The 27,257-nt window shown below is 40.9% G+C and overlaps 1 protein-coding gene across 19 annotated transcripts in view; it reads right to left on the bottom strand.

Annotated features, from left to right (window-relative positions):
• HIVEP2 (HIVEP zinc finger 2) overlaps nucleotides 1-27,257 on the bottom strand; it is a 321,024-nt gene that overhangs the window by 259,034 nt on the left and 34,733 nt on the right. For 15 of the 19 annotated variants that reach the window (XR_015058307.1, XR_015058309.1, XR_015058308.1 and 12 more), the window contains one exon: nucleotides 11,596-11,683. The gene's annotated coding sequence lies outside the window, so the exon portion shown is untranslated. Of the gene's footprint in view, nucleotides 1-4,250; nucleotides 4,303-11,595; nucleotides 11,684-27,257 lie in introns of all 19 variants that reach the window. The other 4 variants (XM_085881711.1, XM_085881716.1, XM_085881714.1 and 1 more) reach the window with 2 other exon arrangements.

Below are 27,257 nucleotides of genomic sequence, written 5' to 3'. Positions count from 1 at the left end.
AGGCAGAAAAGATGGTGGACGGCCACAAAGGAACACAGAGAAACTTTCTTTGCCAACCCCAAATCAAATACAGGATGAATATCATCATCAAGTGAAAGGTTCCAGGCAAGCCACACTGACCCTCCCTCAATCAATCTGGCAAGCCAGAGAAAATCGCTTAAAGAGGGAAGACAGGTTTGCGACAGATCATACGTCAAACCTCCATCATCGTGTGAAAAAGTTTGGTGTGTCACTGGAATGTCAGGCAAGCACCAATTCAGTTTGTCAAGCCTTGCATTTCCTGGAATACCACAGAAGAAAAGCTATATGATAACCTTTCATAAGTGTGGCGAACTGCACAGCGCGGTGCAGCGAGTGGGTCTCATTTCTGCTGAAAATGTGGAAACGCCTTTTATGGCATAACGAGTCCAGGTCCACATTGTTAAAGTCTGATTGAAGTGTCTGACGGTTGTGTTGAAATGCTGGTTAGGGTTGAGAAGCAATGCTCACAAAATCTGAAAGAACTAGAGAGTTCATAGAACACCTTACCCCACGCAGCTGCCTTGAGAAAAGGGACACGGAAAGGTTCTTTTCAACTCTCGCTTTGCATTTCTGAGCATGATCTATGTTAGCTTTGTTTGTGAACTTCGAACCATACAAAGCCGATGGGTTCAACAGAAGTCAAGAGGTGAAATTTTTGCCAACTCTTCTTAGAGAAATTGACGATTTTGGAACATCTTTGAGAAAATGATGCACCTAAACAAACAGATCCTTTGGATGAAGTTAGCTGTGTGGTTGCATCATGATGCACTGCCATTTTTGTCTGAATCTCGCTGTTACTCCACCATCAGAGCTGGCGGAAAATTTGATTGGTTGAGACGGTGTAAATTTTTGCTCAATTACAACTAAACTGGAGGTTTTTTGAAGTGCAAACAAGGCGATTTGTGTTATAATGTTCAAGTATATTTAATTCAATTTAAATAAAATAAATATTATTTCATTTTTTGGGGGGAACTTTCCGCCATTGATGCAACCTCTTTCACACCACCTTATTTAACATGTTAAATTAGTTCTTCATGCCTGTTGTTTGTTTCCTTTATGATGGCACTACAAACAGTAAGTTTCCTGTCTGGAATGATTTTCAATTTTGTTTGACTGACGGACTGACAGACAGATTAAACCAATTGTTATACCGTGCGTGAGTGTGCATGCGCAATCTGGACGAGACTCCATACAATTTGCCAAAATCAGAGCCAAAGTACTGCTAAACTGCAGGTTCATTTTCCGATTCATGTTCGACAGTTTTTAAAATATAAAATTCAACTGACATGAAATAGTTCCTCTATCATAGACCGACATCTGTCAGACAAACACAGTGAACTGACTGCTTAACCCCACTTTACACTATGCGCTCGGTAACTATGGAACAATGCCTGAAGAATGACAAAGAATATCTCCTTCATCCAATCAAACACTGGTAGCAGATGTTACAGTAAGGTTCCCATGTATGATTATATAGGATGGAGCTGCCTTACAATCAATATGTTAAATGGCCATACCCAAAGGTTCATGGTAAATGCCTCCTCAACAAAATCATACATGTCACATGACGTTTGGTAGGATAGTGCCTATGTGCATCACTTTACTGATAAAAGGGGAAAAATACATACTTTATCAAGCAACAACAAAATGGACAGCTGCCACCTTGCATCATGTGAGATGCGCCGTCAGATGTGCATCCGAACGTTTGCGGTACGAGGAACCGTGATGGCCTGATTGTCCACTGGAGTTCTGAACAATAATGTTGCATCGGTATCAATCAGCCGATACCGATACTGATGTTTAAGACAACACCAGGCAATTTGTGCAAGTTAGCCAATGTAACTATTTTTATGTTAGCAAAAAACAGCCAACATAAAAACAATCAAAATCTGTCAACACTCAAATTTGTATGACCTACGGTGAGAGAAAAATTACTCTCAATGAAGAGTAGGATCTCTATTCTCTCAGGAGCCAGTTAATTTCTTCTTGTCATCATAAATGTCTGCAGCAGTTGAAAACAACCTTTCTGAAGGGACAGAAGTTGGTGATGCAGATAGGTGCCTTTTGGCTAGATGAGCCAAAAAAGGAAGTCAGACATGTTTTCAGCCCACCACTGATAAAAGTTCCCCTCATTAAAATGGATAAGGGGCTAAACAATGCAGTTATCCACCTCTTGCTTTGTGTATTCACTGCTTGAAGCTCCTACATCCATTTTGGAGAACTGCGAGATGGATCTGGGGATTTCTGATTACCTTGAACCAGTACCACATCTTCCTCCAGTTGCCATGTTGCATTGGTTCACTTTTCAGGTGAGGTGAAAAACTTGTCTTTGAATATTGGACTAAGTAAGGTAACAAGTCGAAGAACAATTTTATCTTCAACACTGTGGTATCATCTGTCGAGTGAGTTTAGCATCTCTTTCTTCATTGTCCGTATCTTGCATGAACGTTCTCGACTTGAATGAAGAATTGTCTTGCTGATGAAGACGAGCGACGATCTGCATTGGCAGGCGGGAGAGAAATGGATGAAATTGATAGGACGTTGATCGAGGTATGTTAACTGCCATAAGAAGTAAGGAGAAGCTGACGTTTCGGGTATTAACCCTTCGTCAGAGCAAAGCTGTGCTCTGCAAGAAGCTGCCGTTTTGGGAGTTAACCCTTTTGCTCTGACAAAGGGTTAACACCCAAAACGTTAGTTTCCCTTTGCTTTAGACGGCAGTTCCAAGCTGATTTGCAGGGGGCAAAAATAAAAATCCTCTATTTTTGGCAAATTTTTATTCTATTTTTGGTATTTCAGAACTATTTAGAAACTTTTTTTGTTTTTCCTTTTTACAAAAAATAGCAAAACAATAGGTTTTACTTTCCTATTTTTTCAAAAAAACATATTTTGGTGACTTTCATGGTTTAGGTGCTTGGAAAAAAAAATTCTCACAATTTTATTGCATTTTTGTTCACTATTTTCCGAGAGTTTTTTGCACCAAATTTGCAGCTTTTTAACTATTTTTTTTTGTTCCAAAACTGGCAATTGAAAATATATTTTATCAAATGAAGAAGAATAGGAAAAAAAAAATTGTATATATTTCTTCCCAATTTTTATCCTATTTTTTTCCCCTTATTTTTTTGACGAGGGTTAACATACCTCGATCAACGTCCCGTAGATTTGGACCATTGTCCTCAACTTGCTCTGACATCGAGTAGTGCAACTGATTCATCAAAGTAATGAAGCCTATGTAACTGGCTATTCCACAGCAGTACATTGTCTAATTCACGAGGCAAAACCCTGTTATTTACTGTACTATAGAAATGGCAATATGACTAAATAAAAGCAGCAACAAACGTACAACCACAGTTTGCCAAATTTTAAAGGTCTATTCTCATCTACTAATCCCTCTGCACTCTCACAGTGCAAGACTCAGTTGAGCTGTTACATGATTGCTTTGGGGAAAATTGATGGACCCTGGAACAAAACCTCCAAGGCTCATCGATATGCAATCTCAACAATATACATTTCATCCGCATAACAGCATAAAAATATAAATCTATGCTGAATTTTTTTTAAAAAAACAACACGATTCAAAAGCAAGTTTGACAGCTTGAAAAAAAATGGAATTCACTGAAGGCATAATGTCAGCCTTTCAACAAACGATACTGACATCAGGTGTCTGGCACGCCAAAGTTTAAAAGGCAAACGTCAGCCAAATCAGTCTATCACACAAAATCAAAATTTGATTCGCATTAGATTTCTCAGACGTGACAAAAAACATGTCTCTGTGAAGAAGAAACTCAGGGGAGGAAAAACCGCTGAAACAAGGCAGCTGTCAGGTACACCCAACGCTTCTAAAGGCTTTCAAGTACACAAACGAATGAGTCGCTCACAGCACGAAAGGAAAAATTCCTTTCGTTCACCCCTCCTGGAGACTTCCACATTTTGTACAAAGCAGAAACATCATCGCTATACAAGGCTCCACTAAAGCATTTATTAAAGTCGCGTTCTCACGTGCCAAGTTCAACATTTACATCAAATACGGACACAGATGTCGCGTCGTCTTTCTACAACAAAAAAGTACATCAGAGTGTTGTTATAGGCAGCGAAAGACATCACCTACAAAATGCACAAGTATGGAAAGCTTGGAATGTTAATTCCATTTTTTTTTAAGTGCTTGTATCAACTTCATCATGTCAAATAGCATTCAAGTTCTCGGCCAGACTAAACAATAATCTTGAACTTACACTTGTGTCTGCTGGAAAGATTGCTGATGTCGATTCGTGCCAATTTTGCTTTCTACAACAACCAAAGGCAAAGGAGAGGATTAAAAAGGTGAGGGAATTAACGAAACAGTCGGAAACCAAACAAGACTATCGAATGTTCCATCTTTAGTCAAAAAAAGGAATATATATATAGAAACCAAGACAACAGATCAGATCCATAAACTTGGCACTACACAACCTCAAATGATCATTTCCAGCAGCACGAGCACTTTGATGATCTGGAATACTGCCCATTCAAGAATCTTCTAACAGGTAAAATATATATGGTAAATATATTTACACAATATTTGGCTAAAACATTCCTCAGTCAGGGTTGTGGAGCTTTGTGCTCACTCTCAGACGACACTTCACATAATGATCATCGTTCCAACATGTGCTGTCATCGTGGACATCCATGCATCATTTCACCTCCTCTTTCACTGCCTAAAGGTGAGCGTGTGTGCGTATGACTGCAAAGCCAGTGACAAGTTGAAATGAGACAATGTTTACATACAGAGCTGTTTTTTAGTTAAACAAGAAATAGCATCTTCATTTCATCATACCCTTATGGAAGATGTTTGAGAGCAAAGAGCCGTAACTATCCGTCGAGCATGACACAGGCCGCACATCACCCACGAAATGCCATCGATGCCCGTTAATTCATGAAGCTTCCAAACTTCATCCAAATTGCCATTTGCTTTGTTCCATCTCTCGCATAACCGCCTCTGTTTGTCTAGCTGGCTCCACCGTGGAAACCCAGCACCACACACAGCCTAATTGTTTTGAACATGTTTGTTTTTCCACAAGATTTTTTTGTATTTTTTACCCTCAAATCTTCACGTTCTCAGGATCAGGCCTCAATGCACTGACCTATTGTAGGCCAATGGTAGAGATCATGCATCTATAAGCATTTCCCAGCCATATTTCTTCCTTCCTCTACCCCTGCCAGCTTTAACCTCTTCATTGCTCTATGACCCTTTGTAAGAATATTCATCACCTGGAACACAATGCCTGCACAACACCTCAGTGGTCGAAACATCTGACCTGAACCTTGCCTACTGGACAGCTATGCTCTTTAGTAGTGCTTTCATTTATTTGTATTTTTTTTATCTTCAAGTCATATTTTCAATTAAAACCATACTCTATTCTACTCCACGGTCTTTCAAATTTGTTTTAGTAAGCACTATATTAGCTTGGTTATTGTAAAGACAATGCTTCCACCATGGGATGCTGTGTTGTTAACAAGTCCCGGGAGACATTTTTCCTCTCCTGTTTATGGCTCCACACCTATCCCACATGCCAATTTATTGTGTTGCATCTGAAGACTTCAATGAACCCCGCTCAGCCGTATCGAAATTGTGACCCTTGCCATAACTGCATGGCGCCTAGTATCATTATTATTTGCAGCTTGCACATGGATAAGAGGTCCCAGCTACTGCTGTGAATTTTTCTGTCACTTTCCACACCAATTATAACTTTGATGCAAATCATTTTAAATTACTGGGACCATGAAATGGTGCAAGGGTCACTGCAATGTACCCACCACAAGGCACCATCTGGTCTGTAAGTATCCGTGAAACATTCGCTCCAGAGAGATTCACCTACACGGATAAACGAATAAATAAACTTAAGCATGAAAATCAATCACTTATTTATTTAAAAACTGAAATTACACAAAAGCCGAAATAAGATGGGAGAGAGCATGAAAAAAAATAGATAGAAATTCTGAAAAATCATACATTTCATTCATTTTGAAACTCGATATTTCTCTCCAGAATTAAAATATCATCCAGGCATAAATATTTGTACCTCATGCATAAGAATATATATATATATATATATATATATATATATATATATATATATATATATATATATATATATATATATGTACATGAAAAAGTAGGTACGGACTCAGAACGGAATTTCAACCTATCAGCACAAAATAATATTTGAACTATACTGCTGTGCAAAAGACTTAAACACATTCAGGAGTTATATTGTGTGGATGTTATGAGCATCAACAATTTACTCGAGCCTCCACAAGTGTTTTCAACTATTATAACAATGTTGTCCAGTTTTAATAATAAAGCTAAATTTGGGTGAGAAGAAACCAAACTTGTCATTTAATAAATAACGACATGGTATTCATAGAATACATACCCTGCACAGTCTTGAGAAGGACTTGGTGTGGAGCCAACTCTTTTGTTTTTTAAGGTTTTTTTTTATTTTCTTTGATCAAATATGGCTGCCAGACCACATGACTGATGATGTCATCTTTATCAAAGCATTTTTTCCCATGGGTAATTGATCAATTAGTTAAATTTTGCATTGATTGGTTAAGCGGTTTCTCCTACGAAGATTTTCAAAGATTTTCCCTTCGATCCAATCTGGCTGCCAGACCACGTGACACATGGTGGCCATTTTTATGAAAATCCTGTTCATGTTTCAAGTCAATCAGATGAAAATTGAGGATTTCAGAAATTTGGCTTGTTGACCTTTTGACTTAAGTTGACCTCAAAAATAATTGGTGGTTGAATTCAGTGAAGTGATACAAAAATTCTGTTCAAATTTCAAGTCAATCAGATGGAAATTGACAATTTTAGAAATATGGCCTATGTTGACCTTATGACCAATGTTGACCTCAAAAGTAGTTGGTGGTTGAATTTAGTGTCCTGATATGCAAATCCTGTTCAAATTTCCAGTCAATTGGAAGAAAACTGAGGATTTTAGAAAATTGGCCAATGTAGACCTTTGGCCTATATTGGTCTCAAAAGAGATTATTTTCAATTTTTAATTTTCAATTTTCAATTAGTAAAGTTTCAATTTTCTCTTGTGAACGGTTTACGATGTACGCTCTTAACAAAATGTGGACACGACATACACTATACGTACGTACGACGTACGCACGCGACCAATCACTGAACGCTGCTTTTCACTTCGTGAGCGCAGGACAATAATACCACTCCTTTCATGCTGTAAGGCAAATCGGGCTGCCAAGGCAGTTTCATTGGCAAGGAATACAGCCCTGGATGGGTCGCCACTCTGATGCAGGTTACCCCCAAATGGTTTTTAACCCCAGCACACTGGTACTCATTTTGCTGACCTCGGAAGGATGACAGGTTGAGTCAACCCTACCTGGTGTTAATTCAACAGCCTGACAGGGGCTTGAACTCAAGACCCTAGGATCTTCAGGCAGCTGCCTAACTATAAGCCAAAACCAGGCTTCAAGCTTGTCATTTAGCAATCTTTAATTTACATTGATCAGAATCTTCAAAAAATTGTGATCACAACTCAAAGTCAGCCAGAGCAAAGTCGATGGCTCATCATCGCCAATCCCTACACTTCCTACGTAAAGCAAAATTGAAAGATGACAAACAGTTCCACTAGGAATGACCCAATATCAGATTTTGTCTTCTACCACCTTCCTTCTGGTCTTGCACCCTCTGCTCTTTCCGTGCTTTGTCCCCCTCAGGTTTCTGCAAGGCTCACACGGTCCACAATCAACCCCCTTCTGGTGAAAATTCCAAAATCCAGAATCACTTCTAACCTCCACTCATTTCTTCCCCATTTTTCCTGCCTGTGGAACCAAGTTCCACATTCTCTTCAAACTCATTTTTCCCTCCAAGTGTTCAAGACAGCTGTTCACCAGCATCTCAGATCATCTCCCATTACAAACCATGACCTTTTCTCATCCGTTATCCCTCATCCCCCTATATAAAGAAGGAAAAACATTAAGTGAAATAGCTTGAATCAAGGTATTTCAAGGTGTGGTATACGAAGCACAATCAACAAGTACAGAGAAACAGACCTGGCAGAAGGCTAAGGTGTCGTCTATCCATCAAAAGTACAAAAGTCACTTTTGAAATCAAGACTTAATGAATGTGTTTCAGCAAAAACAAAAGCCTCTGTTAAGAAAGGGGAACAAGATGAAATGGCTAAAATATGCATGAAAACACAGAAATTGGACTATGGAACAATGGTCAAAGGTGTTTTGGACAGACGAGTCAAAGTTTCACTTACTTGGATCGAATCGAAGACAATATCTGAGACGATGAAAACTGAAACTTATAAAGAGCCTTGCTTGAACCCAACTGCAGTTAAGCATGGAGGAGGTTCAGTTCAAGATTATGAGACATATCCTCAAGTGGTGTTTGAAAATTGCTGGAATTGATGGAATAGGTACAAACATTTTAATCCACCATGCCACCAAGTGGTGCAAGACTTGTTGGTCCAAACTTTATCTTACAGCAAAATAATGATCTGAAACACACGGCTGGAATAAATGAAACTTATTCGCAAAAGAAAGAGGAAGCTGCAGTCAGTCCTTCAACAAATGAAATGGCCCCCTCAAAGCCAAGATTTCAACACATTGAAGATGTGTTGGTCTGTTTGGACATGGACCCACTTTGACCCACAGGAATTCCCTTTAAACCATTATTTTTTTTTAATGCCATCACCAAACTTTGGTACATCACGGTTGGTGAAGGTTGTGGTCAAGTTTCACCGAAATCGTGTAATTTCGGAGAAGAAGGTCCGTGTGTTTACATACTGGCTGACTAAGTGATTGACTGATACCACACAATGTTAATACCTCACTTGAACTATGTTCCAGGTGAGCTAAAAATGGTACGTGCTGCTTCCTTGACTTGACGCTCAGCATTTTGAGGCTAGAGCATGAATAAACCCTGTGGACCCATTGGGTAAGGAGAGGAGGAGGGAGGGGGAGACTTCTCTTTAATTGTGTTGCTGAATGCGGATAGAAAAACGTCACTAAATGACGTCGCTGGTAACCAGAGTGCCCTGGGAAGGTAGGTCATTTTCTCAAAGGTCATCAGCTGCATTTGTCTGAAGTCAAGTCTGTGTCGTCTGTGGTGTCTGTCTGGAGACAGTATGTGTGAATGCGATTTTTGCGGCAGCTCTTCCATGAGCCTTCAACCGTGTAACAATAATTAAATGAAAAGCAAACCGTGTTAGCGACGACGCTATCAGCTCATTCCACCACAAAGGGTTAAAAGCTTGCAGACAAAAGACAAAACGTACAAAATCCTCCAAAGAAGATTCATTATTTAATTCGAAAGCAAACGATGAAAATGTGAGTGTTATGATACTTTATATCATAAAACTACACATCACATATCTCTCAATGGTGAATAATCACTTTGAAAATTAAATAATTCTCATCTCCAGATTCAGATTTGGATCTTTTCATTTATGTATTATTTTTGTATACACTGTCGAGACTCGTATGAGAGCAAACACACATATCGGGGGGGGGGGGGGAGGGAAGGAAAAAACAGTGTGGAACAGAGATATGAGGAGATCTGTGGAAGGGAGAGGGATGGGGTGGGGTACAAAGGGAAAAAACAAGATGGACACGACAAGGACTTTCAGGAAGAAAAGCAGGGAATTTAAAGGAAGTGGGTTTGGGGTGGATTAACAGGGGTAGAAAAGATCGAGGTTTTGGATGGGGGAAGATAAGAGATGGTGGTTAACAGCTGCTTTGAAGACCTGGAGGGAAGAGTGGGATTGAAGAGAGTGTGGGGGTTTGTTCCAAAGGTGGGATAAAGAGGAATGAAAGAGTGAAGGTGAGCAATGATTCTTGATTTTGGTAGTTTTACCAGAAGGGGGTTGCTGGTGGACCTTGAGCACCCTGCGGAAATATGGGGGGGACATATCTTAGAAAGATCAGAGGTGGGGGGGGTGAGGCCAGAGAAGAGATGGTAAAAGAGAGACAGACCACTGACCTGCCTGCAGTGAGAGAGAGTGAGAGACCCAAAGACTCAGCCTCATCGTGGGAGATATCAATGATCCGAAATGCTTTGGTTTCCACAGCGTGAAGCTGAGAAAGGTGAGAGGCAGGAGCACCAGCCCAGAGGGGAGAGCAGTACTCCATCAGGCTGTGGCCAAAAGCTTGTATGTGGTCAGGAGCTCAGGTGTGCCAAGAAAGGATTTTGCATGACAGAGGATGCCAGCTTGGAAATGTGGCTTTTCCAGAAAAGACCATGGCAGATAGTTAGACCCAGAAGCTTCAATAAAAGAACTTCTTCAAGAGGATCGTTGATAAAGTAGATTGGGGTGTTTCCGGATGGTCCTTTCGGACAGACAGTGAGTGTGAGATTAAATTGAATAAATTTGTCGTGGTCACACACCCTACATGTCCACCAAGTTTCATCCGAATCCGTGCACAACTTTTTGAGATATCGTGCTACATATCATTTTGGCCTCATCTCTCAATGGTGAAGAATCACTTAAAAAAAATTTATCAGATCCAGATTCGGATCTGGATCTTCACCAAAATCTAATAATAATCAGTCATCCTTGTCACACACCCAACCTGTCTGCACAATTTCATCCGGATCCGTCCAAAACTTTTTGAGATATCCTGCACACAAACAAACAAACAGACAGACAGAAAGGGGTGAAAACATAACCTGCTTCACCTTCGGTGGCGGAGGTAATAAGCTTAAAGCTTTTGCTTTCTTTTTAATGTCAAACGCACCAAAGTTAGAATCGCCGCTCAAATGTATTGAGAATGGATTTATAAATGACGGTGATAGTGTTTGTGTAGAATGGGTTGCAGATTCTCCGAGCATGAGATGAAATGAAAACGAGTGTGGTGAAGGCAGATGTCACTTGCTTGCACTTAGCATATGTTGAAAATGTTTTTTTTTTTAAGTTAAAGGTCGGCTTTCTGTGACATTTGTCATCGTCGCCGTCACAAAATGCTACACTGCTCATAGAAAAGCCGGTGCTGCTGAAGATTTTAGTCCAGGAATTCCCAGCAGAATTCCAGTCCAGGAATTTGGAATTTTGCCAGGGCATACAAACATAATCTTTTCGAACAGCACCATGAAATCTTTCACGTCCTCAAGCAAGTGCATCCGGCTTCACATATCCCCCTAAAGTACAGAGAATGCTGTGACACAATTGCCTGCCTGCAGAGAATGAGGACCACAGTTTATAATCCACTTCACACATAGTCACATAGACAACATAACTCAGAGGCAAGAAGACTACTTCAGAGCTAGCATGTACATGACATCTACAGTAGGTCAGATTAGAAAATGTTTCCTACTTATTAAAAAACATAATGATTTACCATCAAGTGTCATCACATTCCCAGTCTTTAACCACTATTACTGGATGCTTTGAGTGGCTCATGAGCAAAACAGGACTGAATTAATTAAATCTCTGTCCTAAGCTTTGAAGCTCTTGTACCATTAAATGATGTGTTTTAACCCTTTTAATCTGAATGCCCAAATGGAATTTAATCGACCCCAAAACCTACCCTTACATGCAGACCATTGAATGTCTCATTTCATACCTTTTCTTTCAATCAAGCACACTCTGGAGTTCACCCCGTGCAGTAATTTTGTCTCAATCGGAGTCGACATTCCTCGAGCGTTCTCCTGCTGAAAACATACATGACATACATACAAATTAAAAGAATAGCATGTTTAACTCTCATTGCAACAACAAAACTTGCCCAGCAGAGATGACAATGAGATGCAGTATTTTGACGTACCGCGATGTGAATAACGATGCAAACACACAAGCAATACACATACAAAGGAGTAACCACAACGAGACACCAATGCATTATTGGTTCAGTATATCATCATAAAAATACAAAACAAAACGAAATAACTTGTATAATGCAATAGTATTTTGTTTGGATGATCCCTTTGATGTACACAGAGCATTATGACACCTATTAAATAGTGGGTGCTATATAGTTGATCAATGTACAATGGTGAAGTGGTTCCAAACAGACTGTATTGTTCCCTGAAATTCATAACACTGGATTGGTCACAATTTGGCATTCTCGATAACCATGTAAGCCCATATAGCCTCAACAGTTCATACGAAGACTTTGTGCAAGCTGTGGTTTACAGCAGTCAGGGAGCCATCAATTTTGGGCGGATTACCACCAACACCATTGGCTGGGATAAACCTCAAACTTGTACTGATCCTCCACCAGGCTTTACTGTCGACTTGAAGCACCCACTTCTTAAGGGAGCAGTCAGGGGGGATCAAGTTGTTATCTTTATGATTATTAATACCATAGCAGAGTACCAATCGTACGGGCGATCTTATTTGAAGCATGCAACACTCTCTTCTGCCACATCCCTTTAGCTTGATAGTGTATAAGCAACAGACCGTTGCCTCGATCACTCCCAAAAAACAAAAAACCTGGGTTAATTATATATGAATCAAGAACATGCATGCTGCTTATGTGCACATCATGGTTATATAGCTCAGATAATTCCAATTGCAACCCCCTCCCCTCACCCCAAAGGAAGAAAAATGCCAAGATAGGTGAAAAAAAAAATCAAGGTACAATCATTAAAACTGTACCTGAAATTTTCAGCCTTCTCGGTCAAATCTAGGAGGAGTATATTTAGCATGTAACATATATACAACATATATACAACATATATACATTCTCTCCATTATACTGTATGGAGATGTTGTACGATGACGATGATAACGGCTCTCCTCTTCGCAAATAAACAAACTGTCATCGACTGTTACTGAATAATTTGAACTTTAATCAATCTGTGAGGCTTCCTCCAGACTGTCAGCTAAAATCGACGGATAATCGAGTTATTATATTGACAGGAACTACGGTGTCGAGACTGTTCCATTCGCTACTTCAGCTTCACTCTGGGGCTTTAGGGTGAGCTTTTTGTGCAATAACCCCATTGCATTGAAAATGTAGACGATTGGCTACAATTACAGCTTGTGCGTTCAAGAACAAAATAAGATCCATGAAAGAAATTACTAAAGAGCTGGATTGAAAGATGTGATTTTAACCAAATATTTCAGGAAAACGGATTTTGATTATATGTATTTGTCTCCCTGCTCAAAGTTTATAGATGCGACTGATGAAACTTGAAAAAAAAACAGACGTTTTATAAATGTTCAAAGCTGTGCTGAAAGTGTGATATACACATTTGAGGTATGAAATTTAACTGGAGCACAGATAAAACAACACTGCTTTAGCATATTCTGTTCTACTCCTATTGGCTCTCAGCTTGAGATTGATGGACATGACTGATGAAAAAAAATTCAACTCTATAAAACTGACAGTTTTGATATCCACATTATCCTTCATACCTGTCAGTTGTATATGATCAACACTCAGTTTTGTCAGTGTTAAATAATAGCTTGCATGAGGTCGAAAGAGGATACATTTCTGCTGATGCTAATCTCATTTCTTCATGTTCTTAATGGCCACCATTATCCAACAGCCATGGGAAGCTTGGCCTGAGTCTTCATGAACCAGCTGGCCAGCTAGGCCTGACGTTCGACTAGTTAGGGCAGGAATTTGGAATTTGGCCATGGTGCTGGTGTAAACTCGCCGACTCGTTGCGAAGGAGACCGTGGGATCGTTAACGTCCACCAACTTATGCTAGCAGATGGAACTCCTGTTTAATATCCATCCGAGGGACGACACACACATTGGTGAATCACCATACCTGTGAAGCACCGGACTGACAGTTTATAGCTGGGTCGGGAATCGAACTCAGGCTAGACAGCTTCGAGGCAAGTGTGCTTACCTTTCAGAAATCCTGTCAGCTCCCCCCCCCCCTTGCTAACCTCACTGTAGTGCCCATTTCACCCCCTAACACCCAACATCAGATTTAGGGCCGGGCAGCCTGGGCAGTTGCCCAAGGGCCTCCGCAAGACTGTTTTTCTGTAACTGCAGGCATATATTCTAAAACACTCAATAAAATTGTTATATCATGCAGATTTGTGTTCTAAATGATAAAAAGTTGTGATATGTTCAAAAGTCCAAATTGTCATCGGTAAAGGCCTAGTCACACCGTGACGTTTTAGCCAACTTATGCCGATTTTTGGAAAATTTGTCTAAAACGCTGGTACACGTCGAATACGTTATGGGTAAGTTTTGATAACATTGAGAGCACGCTGAAAAACACTGCCATACGTCGTTGTACGCTGGCTTTAAACGTTGTACTTTTCGGTTGTCCTCAAATTTTCCATGCTTGAAATTTTTAGACGTATGCCAGCGTATGGATCACACGTTCCGCATAACGCTGGCCATTAGTTGTAGGCATGTCACGCGATCGTTGACACACGTCGACACACGTTACTTGTGAGTTACTCATAAGTCGAAACACGTCGAGGTAATGTTTAGCGTACCCGAAACTTATTTCTAACCTCTGAGTTACGTGTTGTACTCACGTTACGCGATCGGTGACACATCGACACACGTTACTTGTAAGGTGCTCATAAGTCGAAACACATCAAGGTAATGATTAGCGTCAGTGTTCCAGGCTCCCTGGTTTTTTTTTGTGGTTGTGAAGGTTGTGCATAGGTTGTGAAGGCCGACAACAGGTTCAGCATTCGTTGGTATAACTTATCTATAACACAACGAAACGTTCTGTGTCCGATACTAATACGTTATGCATAAGACCAAGTCGTTATGAATACGTCCGAATCTTTAAAAAAAACATCAAAAGTTCAACGTAAGCCAGCGTTTTACATACATTTTAATACATTGCCATTGCTGGCTAAAACGTCAAGGTGTGACTGGGCCTTAAGGAGTGAGAATTATTGTCATAGGATGACCGGTCAATCACTGCCCAAGAGTCTCCATAGTCCTAAATCCGGCACTAACACCTAACAAAGCTTTCAAACCCCAACACCTAAACCCTGACAGCCCATTTCAAACTTTTGCTGTGGATCATGTCAGCAGAGCTAAAAGTCCGTTGAGACCATTTCAAGCTAATATGGCTCTTACTTTTATCAAGGCAGCATTCAAGCTTTATTTCCAGCAAGATTTTCCAGCAATGGCACGATCCGAATGTTACAACCATGTATCACGTGGGGAACACACTCTGAGATATTTAACACCTTTCAATGACTTCCGACCCTCTACTTCAGTCACTTCATCTATGAACAATTCAAGTTTCACCTAACTTCTTCAAAATCTAACATACCTCTCCCACAGTCTTGCCACATCTTTTCAGACGGCTTATCCTCCACCAACTCAAATTTTGGCTTCTACACATTTGACATGTGGTATTTAAGTCCCAGTAGTCATTACTTCAGTTACACTATGATGACTGACATTGTATGGCTACCTGTGCTATCATAGGCTTGATACTGGTGTGGTACTTCCTGAACGGCTGGACGACAATGAATCACAGGACAACCTAACCACATGTGATTACATCAGTGTTGGTAATTTTCATTTGATATACATTATACTTGAACACCATCTATCACAAAAAGGAGATACTTAAAGCCTTTTAATTGTTTTTTTATCACCTTTGTGAATCACATAAATAATACAATTTGAAATATTTAATGTGACAATACAATAGCATTTTCTATTTATATTCTTGTGTGCCTGGCCAGTGACCCCCCCCCCCCCAAATGAAGATTGACACCATAGTTGAAGGATTTGTGCTCACCGCGACTGGGCACGTCATGCCATGCGATTGGTCGATTTACTGTCTAATTTACTCGAAACCGACAGCGAGCAGGTTCTATCAGTCCACCTTCAATAGCCTCTATAAGTGCTGGTAATTATCAGATTATTATAATCCAGTTTGCCCTCCAGGGAGAAGGCCAATGAATCAAATTAGTTTGATGGAGCAGCAGAATGTGGAGGCAGATTGGACACATGGTCTTACGAAGAAAAGATAATTTTATGAACACGAGACAACATATACGGAAAATCCCGAACAAAAGAAAGACATGACATTGTATAAACTAGAAAGCTCATAGAACACATTACCCCACGCTGTCTTGAGAAACAAGGACATGGACGTTGTCTACGAGCGACAAATTTGATTGGTCATGGTGATCTAAAATGCCGTAATATTTTTGTGCAAGGACTGCTAAATGGAAGGGTTTTGGAAGTGCCAAGAAGACGGTTTGTGTTCTACAATGCTCAAGTATATAATTCAATTGAAATCGAATAAAGATTTTTTACGGTTGTAGGAAAAGTTTTTTTGAAAGTTGATGTAGTGTCTTAACTGCCCACCTTGTTTAACACGTTACATGAGTTATTCGTGCCTGTTGTTTGTGTCCTTTACAACGTCCTTAAAAACAGTAAGTTTCCTGTTTGGAAAGATTATCAATTTTGTTTGACTGCCAGATAGGATGAGGAAGAGATAGAAGGAAAATGTTGTGTGTTATCTCTCACACGAGCCTCGACAAGGTATACAAAAAAAAAAAGAGTATATCCCATTCCTCTGCGCATGTGCATTCAGGTCAAATTCAGAGGCATAATAGTACAGTACTGCTAAACTAGAGATTCGGTTTCCGATTCATGTTCAAAATACAACATTCAATTGAAATTAACTAGTTGCTCAATCATAAACTGACATCTGTAGACAGAGAGACAGACAGACAGACAGTCAGAAGTGAACCAATTGATTAACCCCACTTTTCATTTCACATGAGCTATCCAATTTTTTTAAATTTCAGCTATTAGTTGTACCACCCATGTTCTAACCCAAACAAATAACCCTCACAAAATAACTGAGTTGTACGAACCCTAACAAATAATAACACTTGGAACCAAACAATGAAATAACCAAAATGCTGAGGTACCACCCACGTTCATTCACTTTCACCTACTCACACAAAACCAGACCAGGTATTCAGGATTCGAATCTGACAGGGTGGCAGCACCAGGAACCGTTGCGTCCCACCGAGGTCCTCTTACATGACTCCGAAAGGGGCGAGTAGGCAGGCAAAGAAATCACACTCATCTTGGGCATGGCTCATGGGCATGTGCACGCAGAGCAAACTGGTATGCACTACCAATCACAGAGACAATTGCCGACCCCAATGTAGTGGCCTGGCAGAAAAACGCAACATGCCGCAACTGCCATGACACCCAGTACCCTGGTCTGGACGTGATATGGCTTCAGACAAGGGGTAACACCAGACGAAACGACCTTGCCCTCTCGAACTATTAAATTTGGCAAGCACTATCCATCCAAAGGACAACATCACATGACATTGTATACAGAAAATTATTCTAAATCTTTAGCATGAATGGGAACTGTGCTAACTGCTTAATTAAATCAATGAATCCCCACACCATGAACACAACAATACCCTATTCCCCATCATCATTTCTAAAAGTATACAAGTTATAAGACAGTATTTTATATCAGTTAATATACAGGTAACTGGAAATAATGTTTACGAAGGAATAACTAATTGGTGACCGAGAATAATTTTCGCAAAATTAAAAATAACCATCTTGATATCTCGATTGTAACGGTCGTCAGTCACTCCGATTATTAAGTAAGAGTCCAACGTGTCATATAAACACGACCACAACGGTCAATCACTTTGGGGTCTTCCTTGCTGGATCACGTGTCTAAAAGCCATGATACCATGCGAATTGGAAGACCGAATCCACCAACCATCATGCTGATGAGGCGCCTCACTTCGTATGCAAATGAGGCCGAGCAAGCCTGACGTGTGACGTGATCATGATCTGGTGTATGGTGTTGACTCAGCATGTCCAATTAGCCCTTAACGGCTCTTTCTTAATCACCTCAACAGAACCACGATAGCCAGAGCTCACCCCGAGACCAGGTATATTTAATAAAGAAATGGCCACACAGAAGAGAGGGGATGGGAATGTATGAGGCAAAACAGAACAAATAAGTGATCCAACATGATACAATCCCCTTACCCACAACTGATATACGTGCCCATGGTACCAAACTAAGGAACGGCATCCCTTAATTATCCTATGCCTGAGGGCCTGATCAACCTCACCACGGTAGAAAGACACCGGATAGAGGCAGAGAAGACAGGAAATACTCAAGTCGTACTGGTGTAGCACAGCTGGGACACTGCAGGTCGTATCCCCTCTCAGACCTGGTCACCGTGCCATCCCAGCACTTGAGTACACACAGGCAGGAGGAGGAGGAGGAGGAGAAGGAGGAGAGTTGCGGCTGGCTTGGTGAGCGCATGGGGGCAGCAGGACAGCCTAAGCGCAGCCTTCCGTGGCGTTTGGTCCATGAACTCCTTTCTCCCCCCTACCACTTCCGCTGCACAGCCTTTTAATCACTCCGACTCCCACCTCTCACCGTAATGTGTTTCACTCTCCCGTCTCGCTCACTATTGGGCAGGACCCCAGTATGGGGGCAGAGAGACCCTTCGTGACCCTTCAGTCCACAACCCTGAGGTAAATGAGCCATGAATGACAGCCCCTATCCCATTCTGCCGCCAAAACTGCCACGCCCAGGCCCATTAGATGCTTTAATTGAAATAAATGACAGATTCCAAAGGGGGAAAATTTCCATAAACAGGTGAAAAAGGATCACGGTTTTAGAAACAGACATGAGGAGGGGTTTTAGCTCTCTATCGATTACATAAAAGTGACGCATTTCTTAAAACACATATGATTCCTTCATTATTATTGTAAAACACTCAAGAAGGAAATATGTGCTCCATTTTACGTATTATTAACCCCTAAGAGTCATTTGCACAACAATATGATTAAATTTGTTTTTCTGTTGCAGGAGCTCTTTTTCGTAGAACCTCATCCGTCCAGCCACCAGAGGTATACAGCAAGAAAGGCAAAATGGCCAACGCTGTACAGACAAAACAAGAATTTGGAAATTTCCCCATTTTTCCCACACAAATAACGTCTTTACACCTGCGTTGTGGATGAGACAGCCCAAGTGTCCTCTGATGACATTGCACTTGTTGCAAGTTTTTGTTGCATCGTAATTCAAACAAGTGCCACTATGACACAAAAATATGATGCAGATTAAAGAATCCTCAATTATTCAAAAACAGCAAAACGTTTCTGCTTAAAGGAATGGCAAATAAGTGGTTTGTTTTTTGTTTTGGACACAATTTCAGACAGCACCAAGACAAATTATCATAACTGTTCAGGACTTCAAGGTTGATATGATTAAATATTTCCACAAGTGTTTTGTAAATTACAAGGGCGTGTTGAAAAGTAATGTCTCCTATTGTTTTTTTCCTCCTAAACAGGTTGAGATATTTTAATTAAAGAAAGTGCAGTCCAAACATTAGTTCTTCCCACCACTGGGTACGAAGTATCGTGATTCTGACACTAGCAGTCTTTGTGCAACGTTGTCAGCCAAGATGGCAGAGGCTGGCACGATGTTGTCATTGCTGTGAAGTGTGAAGCGCTGGAGATGAGAGTTGGGATGACTGACTGGAGATGAGATGACTGGAGATGAGAGGTGGAATGACTGACTGGAGATGAGAGTTGGAATGACTGACTGGAGATGAGATGACTGGAAATGAGAGTTGGAACGACTGACTGGAGATGAGAGTTGGGACGACTGACTGGAGATGAGAGTTGGGATGACTGACTGGAGATGAGAGTTGGGATGACTGACTGGAGATGAGATGACCGGTGGATGAGTTGGTTACAAGAACAAGCCAAGAAGATTTTGGTTTAGGTCTGGATCCAGATCTAGCCTATCAGTGGATACAAAACGTAAACTGTTCAGCTGAGTGGAGGTATGCGCTCCACCGAGTGCCGTTCTCGTTTTTAACATGCAAAAGAAACCCCTAGCAGCAACAGGTATGCTCATTGTAACAACCACTAAAACATGCCGTGAAAATCACAACCCCACGCTGGGGTTCTCTCGATGATTGTGGTTCCACACATGATCTGAATACATGGTTCCGAGCACACAGAAAATGTAAACACTGTTGACAAAAACGCATTCTTTCACAAATGCTTTGATGTGCAGAAGCAACAGTAAAACAGTAGTGCAGAACTGTTCAGGAAATTCAAGGGGTCAGCTCGACAAGGCTGTTTGAATCGGCACCCTGTTCCTCCAGCATTCAAGCTCTTAATAATCATACTATGGCTCTTCTTTTTCACCAAAAAAATATGAGCAATGCAATAATTGTTTATGAGAACATTGTCACAAAGAAACAAAAACTTTTAAAAATGCAAATATAAATACATGTGCTTAGAATACAAACCTGCATCGTTCTCCATCCCTCTCGCTCATCACCCTCTCTTTACTATTTTCCCTCCCACTCTCACTTCTCTTTCTATCCAACGAGGTGCCCTGCTTCAATGTGCTTCCAGGTACCCTCATGTTTGGTGATGTTTAACAGCTCTGCATCTGAGAGCAATTTTCATCGCTGATAAAGCCTGACGGCAGAAACACATCTATGACTGATGTCCAAAATGCTATAACCGAGGGGATGTTGTCCGAGGAAAGATCTCTATTTTTGTTTCCACTAACAAAGGTGGATGGAGTTTATATATTCACCCCTGTTTGTTTGTCTGTCTGTTAACTTTCTGTGAGTAGGATATCTCAAAAAGTTGTTCACGGATTCGGACGAAACGCAGTGGACAGGTTGGGTGTGGGACGAGGACGAATCGATCAGATTTTGGTGAAGATCCAGATTCTAGAACTTTTAAGGTGATTCTTCATCAATGAGATAAGGTGCCAAAAACTATGCATAGCTTGATATTTCAAAACGTTCTGGCCAAATTATGACAAAAACTAGGTGGATGAGTTTATTAGGTGACAAGAACAAGCCAATTCGGTTCGGATTCAAGTCTGGATCCAGATCCGGCCTCACAGTGGGATACGAAACATAAACTGTTCAGCCTTTTTGTTCTGAGCCGTCTTCTGGAGGTGGTTCAATCCCACCTTTCCCAACCCCGATCCCTACCCAAAATCTTTTGTACCCCCATTAATCTCACTGAACCCTTTAAATCACAGGTTACTGTGTTTTGTCCCCTCCTCCCTCATCTTTTTTTGGTTTGTTCATTCCCTTGCTTGTTTTGTCCAACTGTTACCCTACTGCACTACTTTTCAACATATTACCGACTGTCATAGAAGCCATAAATGCCATATAATTTGTCATTTTGAGAAATACAATCCACACCAATTTCAAACCCGATCATGGATGTTATTGTTAATCCCACCATGGCATTAACTTGTTACAGAAATGCACAATTTACTTGTAAAAAGATTAAAAGCATCATAGTAACATGTTTCTCATTCGTTGTGGTCAGATGATTTTCGCCATTGATGATACAAACCGCCAGCAATGATGAAATAGCTTCATGTTAGTGTATCGTAAGGTGGATTTAAACCTGTTGAAAAAAGCAAAGCACAACGCTTCTTCCATTCCGGCTCGTCATGTCGATTGTTTGGCTGAAACTCAACCATTGATACTTTTGAAAAACATTTCCCATCGCAGCACTTGTAACACTAACTTGGGGCACTAAAACAGACACTGATTGGGAGATTCATGCTTCTATTATTTATTAATTAACTCCACATCAGAGTGGAGGAAGTAAAGGAACAGCACCAGATAAATGCACCTGAGCGAATTGAGGGAAGTGACTGAGCAAGTAAGTGAGATATTAACGGATTTTTTTCAATAACTCACTGGAGTCAGGACAGGTACTGGAGGATTGGAGGTTAGCAAATGTACCACCATTATCTAAGAAAGGATCCAGAGAAGAATTGGGAAACTATAGACCTGTTAGTTTGACTTCAGTTGTGGGGAAGGTGTTGGAGACATTAATTAGGGATCAGATCAGGAACCATTTAAACAAATACAAACTAATTAAGGTGGTCAGCATGGGATAACCAAAGGTAGTTTCTGTTTAACAAATCTTTTAGAGTTCCATGAAGCAGTGACTGATTGGGTGGATGAAGGAAAGGCAGTGGAGTATATCTAGAGTTTAAGAAGGTATTTGATAAGGTACCACATCGGAGGTTGTTAGCCAAAGTGAGGGCTTGTTGAGCGGCTGGTCAGGTAGCTAATTGGATTGCAAACTGGCTTAGTGGTAGGAAGCAAAGAGTAGCTGTGAGCGGGAGGATGTATGTAGTGGGGTACCTTAGGGATCAGTACCCGGACCATTACTGCTCATTATTCACATCAATGATTTGGATAATGGGGTGAAGAGTAGGCTTTCCAAATTTGCAGATGACACAAAGCTTGGAGGTGAGGTGGATAGCAGAGGGGGGAGGGGAGGTGATCAGATTCAGGAAAGTATTGATACTTGTTTAGATTTGGCAAAAGATTGGCAGATGGAATTTAACCTGAGCAAGTGTGAGGTGTTGGGGATGGGAAAAAAACAATGAAAATAGAGATTACAGGATGGAAGGGGTAATTTTTGAGCGTATCACACAGGAGAAGGATCTAGGGGTGGCAATAGATACAGGAGGTAAGCAGGCGGCACAGTGCCAGGCAGCTTTAGGTAAATCAATCGGGTTTTCGGTTGTATTCAGAGGGGGATCAATTATAAATCAAAAGAGGTGGTGTTAACATTGTATAGGAGTTCAGTGAGGCAACATCTGGAATATGGTGTGCAGTTTTGGTCATCACAATTCAGGAAGAACATAGCTGCAATAGAGAGGGTTCAGCGCAAGGCTACGAGATCGATTCCAGGCCTAGCAAGACTGAAGGAGACAGGGCTTTATACACTGGAAAGGAGGGGGTTACAAGGAGATATGCTTGAGATGTTTAAGATAATGAAAGATATAAATAAAATAAGTTCAGATGAATGATTCAACAGAGTAGGAAGTGATAGGACCAGGGGACATAGACTGAAAGTGAAGAAGAGGAGAGTTAAGATGGTAGCAAAGCAGGGGACTTTCACTCAGAGAGTAGTTAATGCATGGAATGGCCTCCCTGGAAAGGTAGTAGCAGTAGAAACAAGAGACAATTTTATTTAGATTAGATAGGTACCTGGAAGCTATGGAGATAGAGAGGTATGGGGATGTTGACAGGACTTTTAGGTAGTTTGAGCATTGTTGGGTGATTGTGTGTGTGTGTGGGTGTGTGTGTGTGTGTGTGTGTGTGTGTGTGTGTGTGTGTGTGTGTGTGTGTGTGTGTGTGTGTGTGTGTGTGTACGGAGTGATGTTGGTAGGGGTCTCATCACGGGGTGGTGTATGGTTGATGTTGTGTGTTTCTTACCCAAGAACAGCCTTTTCCCACTCCCCACGTCCCGCACCCCAGAAAGAAAAAAAATACAAAAAATAAAAATAAAAAAATAAAACATTTTGCATTTTTCTTTTTGATATAAATATATGTTGTCTGGTGTTGATGTGGCATAAGCATGATGGGCCAAATGGCTTCCACCTCCTGCATCTAATTTCCTTGTGTGTCCTTGGGTGTGACTTCTTACCAACGGATTGACCCACATTACTATTCCCTGTTGCTATCAAAAGGGTGTCCCATCTGCCAGCAGGAGTTGGTGGACATTGAAGACCCTCATGGTGTCTTTGTCGAAGAGTCGGCCAGTTATAATAAGTTGGGCAAAATTATCGTCAGCACATGGATAAAGATTGAAAGTTCCTGACCAAACCACCTCAAAGTGAACAAGACTGGTCAGCCAGTTCGTGAAAGATGTGGGACGAAAACGTTCCCACGACAACCACACAAGGTGGGAATAATTTGAGCCGTTTAGGTAGTAGTAAAAGGTTTTGCATTTCACATTAAGATAATGCTTTTGCCTCATTTATACTCTGCTCTGCTTCTGGATAGCATAACGACAGCACTGAATGGTCATTGTGATTACATGCATTCAGGTAGGTGGCAGGGTGCTTAATAGAAGGGGGCGGTGAGATGCGCAGTGGTTCTTGAGAGAGGAATTCGGAATTTTTTTAGACTAGAGACCGAGGATGTGGTTGGAGGGGTGGGGCAGCAAGGGATGGTCAATGGAAGGGAAAGGTTCAAGGCACTGTCCATGAATGCCAGGAACTTGAATGGAAAGATGTAAGATATGGAAGCTAGGATGGATGGTGAGGGGTTTGATAAACTGTCGTTGCTGTAAATGAAATGTGGTTTAGTGAGCAATCCACCTCGAGGACAGGAATTCAAGGCGACATGGTTGATAGGTGTGAAAAAAAGAGAGGGAGGGGGGGAGAGACACACACACACACACACACACACACACACACACACACACACACACACACACACACACACACACACAATTGTATCGAGAGAAAGACATGACATTAAGGAGGGAATATCTCACCTGTGAACTCTGATTGGGCAACATATTGGCAGATGCAGTGTAAGGTGAGGGCTTGTGAATTGGCTGGTGGAGTCGCCTACTGAATTGGAAACGGGATTAGTGATAGGAAGAAAAGAGAGATTGTGATTGGGAGGATGTCTATCTGGGAGGATGTAAGTAGTGGGGTACCACAGGGATCAGTACTGGGCAGTTATCTGTCTGTCCATCTGTCTGTCTGTCTGTCTGTCTGTATGTTGCCATTTTTCTCAGAGATGGCCAAATGGATCTTTGTCAAACTTTCAGAGATTCATGAGTAAATGCCGGGAAGTGTTTCAGACAAAACGTTAAGTTGGATTTTCTTTTTTTTTCACCACTCTATCATGCCTAAACCTTTGTAGATATGTGGAAAGTAATATTAAATGATCTCTGACCCCATTTCTTAGTGGGTGTAAGGAAATGTTTTTGCCCCATTTATTCAAAATTTACATCCATGATTTGAACAGTGGGGTTAAGAGTGAGCATTCTAAATTTGTAGGTGACACACAGCTTCGGGGTAAGGTAGAGAGCACACAACGAGGTGATCAGATTCAGTAAAGTAAGGGTGTTCGATACTTTAATAGATTGGGCAAAGGATTGGCAGATGTAGATTAAAACATAAAAAATGTAAGATGCTGGGGATGGGTTAAAAAAATGAAAATGGGGATTACATGAAGCAAGGGGCAATCTTGGAGAATGTGACACAGGAGAAGTCTCTGGGGGTGGTAATCGATATTGGGGTGGTTGGGGCAGGGGAGGTGAGGGGTTATCAGACAGCGCAGTGAACAGCAACTCCGAGTAAAGCCAACACTGTTTTAGTCTGTATTTATAGGGGGATAAATTGTAAATCAAAAGACATAGTGTTAACACTGGATCGGAATTTAGTGAGGCCTCATCTAGAATATTGTATTTAGTTTTGGTCACCACACCCGAGGAAGGACATAGCCATCATAGAGAGGGTTCAGCAGAGAATTAGAGCTACCAGATTGATTTCAGGGCTATCTCGACCAAGCTATGAGAAACGTTTAAAGGAGACAGCAATTTATACATTCCAAAGCAGTTAATTATGGGAGGGGGGGGAGGGAATCTGATTGAGATGTTTAAGATAATGAAGGGTGTGCACAATATTGGTGCTGTGGAGTTTGTTTTAGCAGAGTGGACAGTGTTAGGACCAGGAGTCATAGGTTGAGGATAAAGTAGATGAGAGTTAGGATCGTTTTAAGGCAAGGGGTCTTACAGTCTGAGAGTGGTTAATGCATGGAATGACTCCCCAGAAAGGTAGTGGCAGTGGACGGGGTGGACAGGTTTAAATGGGAATTCAAACACATTTGGTGAATGACCATGCAGTGTTTTGGGCCATAAAGAATGCCAGATGTACAGCATGGACGATGATTCTTCAAGGAACTGGATTATATGAGTAAAAACATGATTTGAGTTGTATTTCTGCATTTTTCTCAGATCACATTAGATATTTTACCACCACAAGTTGACACGATCTAATTCTAAAGGATAATGATCATCGATTGCATACTTTTTTTTGGTTTTATCTTTGCTATGCCATATATTTATTTATTAAAAGGCTCATGAAAGAGCTTACATATTGGTAGTACAAGAAGGACGAGGGCTTTCACCAGCAAACACCACCACCACCACCACAACATTCACATTAAAAGGCTAACACCTTTTTCAGTGACAAAGACATCAGTTAAAAATGAATTCTAACTTAACAAGAACTCAAATACAAGCATAAAAAAGAGAAATGCATGCATGAATGAACTAGGGAGTTCATAGAACACCTTACACCATGCAGTCTTACAAAAAGGACATGGGAAGCGGATTTTCAACTCTTGCTTGTGTATCCAAGCACAATCTATATTTCTGGTGAGCTACCATTTTGTCAACACCTTAAACCGTGCAGTCTTGAGAAAAAGGACATGGGAAGGGTCTTTTCGACTCTTGGTTTGCGTTTCTGGGCACAATCGATATTAACCACAAACCAACACTTTGTCTGCATCTCAATATTCCCTTACACTGAGAGTGAGCAGGACATTTGATTGGGCGAGATAGCATAATATTGTTGTCCAAGTACTGTACTGCAAAACGAAAGGTTTTAGAAAGTACCAAGAAGGTGACTTGTGTTCGATAGTGTTCAAGTCTATAATTCAACTGAGATAAAACAAGAAAAAAAAAGACATAAAATGTCATATCCCCCATTGTTTTAGTACTATTGCTGCATGGAGTGAAACAGCTCAGCCATATTTATGCACAACTAAAATGGCCGCCAGTCTACCAGTCGGCCATCTTTGATCAGATCGCAAAATAAAGTGAGGGACACGTGTATGCCAACATGTACTTTGCTTGTGCCAAGGTTAAACAAAATTGGACCAGGTATGTCTGAGAAATGGTTGGGGACACACTTAAGTAACAAAATGGCCACCAGTTGGTCATCTTGGATCTGATATCGAAAAAAAAAGGATGGATCTGCATATGTAAGTCCTCATTATCTGTATGCCAAGTTTGAACAACATCGGAAAATGCATGTCCAATAAATGGTTGAGGATGTGTTCAACATTGGGTATTTTTACAACTAAAATGGCCACCAGTCAGCCATTTTGGATCTGATGTTGAAAAAAAATAACAGCTTATGTAATCCATCATTCTTTATCGGTCTCCCAAGTTTAAACAAGATCGGTAAATGCATGTCCGAGAAATGGTTCAGGACGTGTTCAACACCGGGGTTTTGTTATTTTTACAACTAAAATGGCTGCCAGTCGGCCATCTTGGATTTGACGTCGAAAAAAACTCGATGTGCCTATGTACATACACCATCGTGTGTTGTCTTTGTGCCAAGTGTGAATAAAATGGGTCAATACATCTCTGAGATATGGCTATGGACGTGCATACACACACACACACACACACACACACACACACACACACACACACACACACACACA

This window comes from Eptatretus burgeri, chromosome 5 (genome assembly GCF_056783735.1).
Source record: "Eptatretus burgeri isolate ZD-2024b chromosome 5, Ebu_testis_v1, whole genome shotgun sequence".
In the NCBI taxonomy this organism is placed as follows: domain Eukaryota; kingdom Metazoa; phylum Chordata; class Myxini; order Myxiniformes; family Myxinidae; genus Eptatretus; species Eptatretus burgeri.
This window is presented reverse-complemented; position numbering and strand designations above follow the sequence as displayed.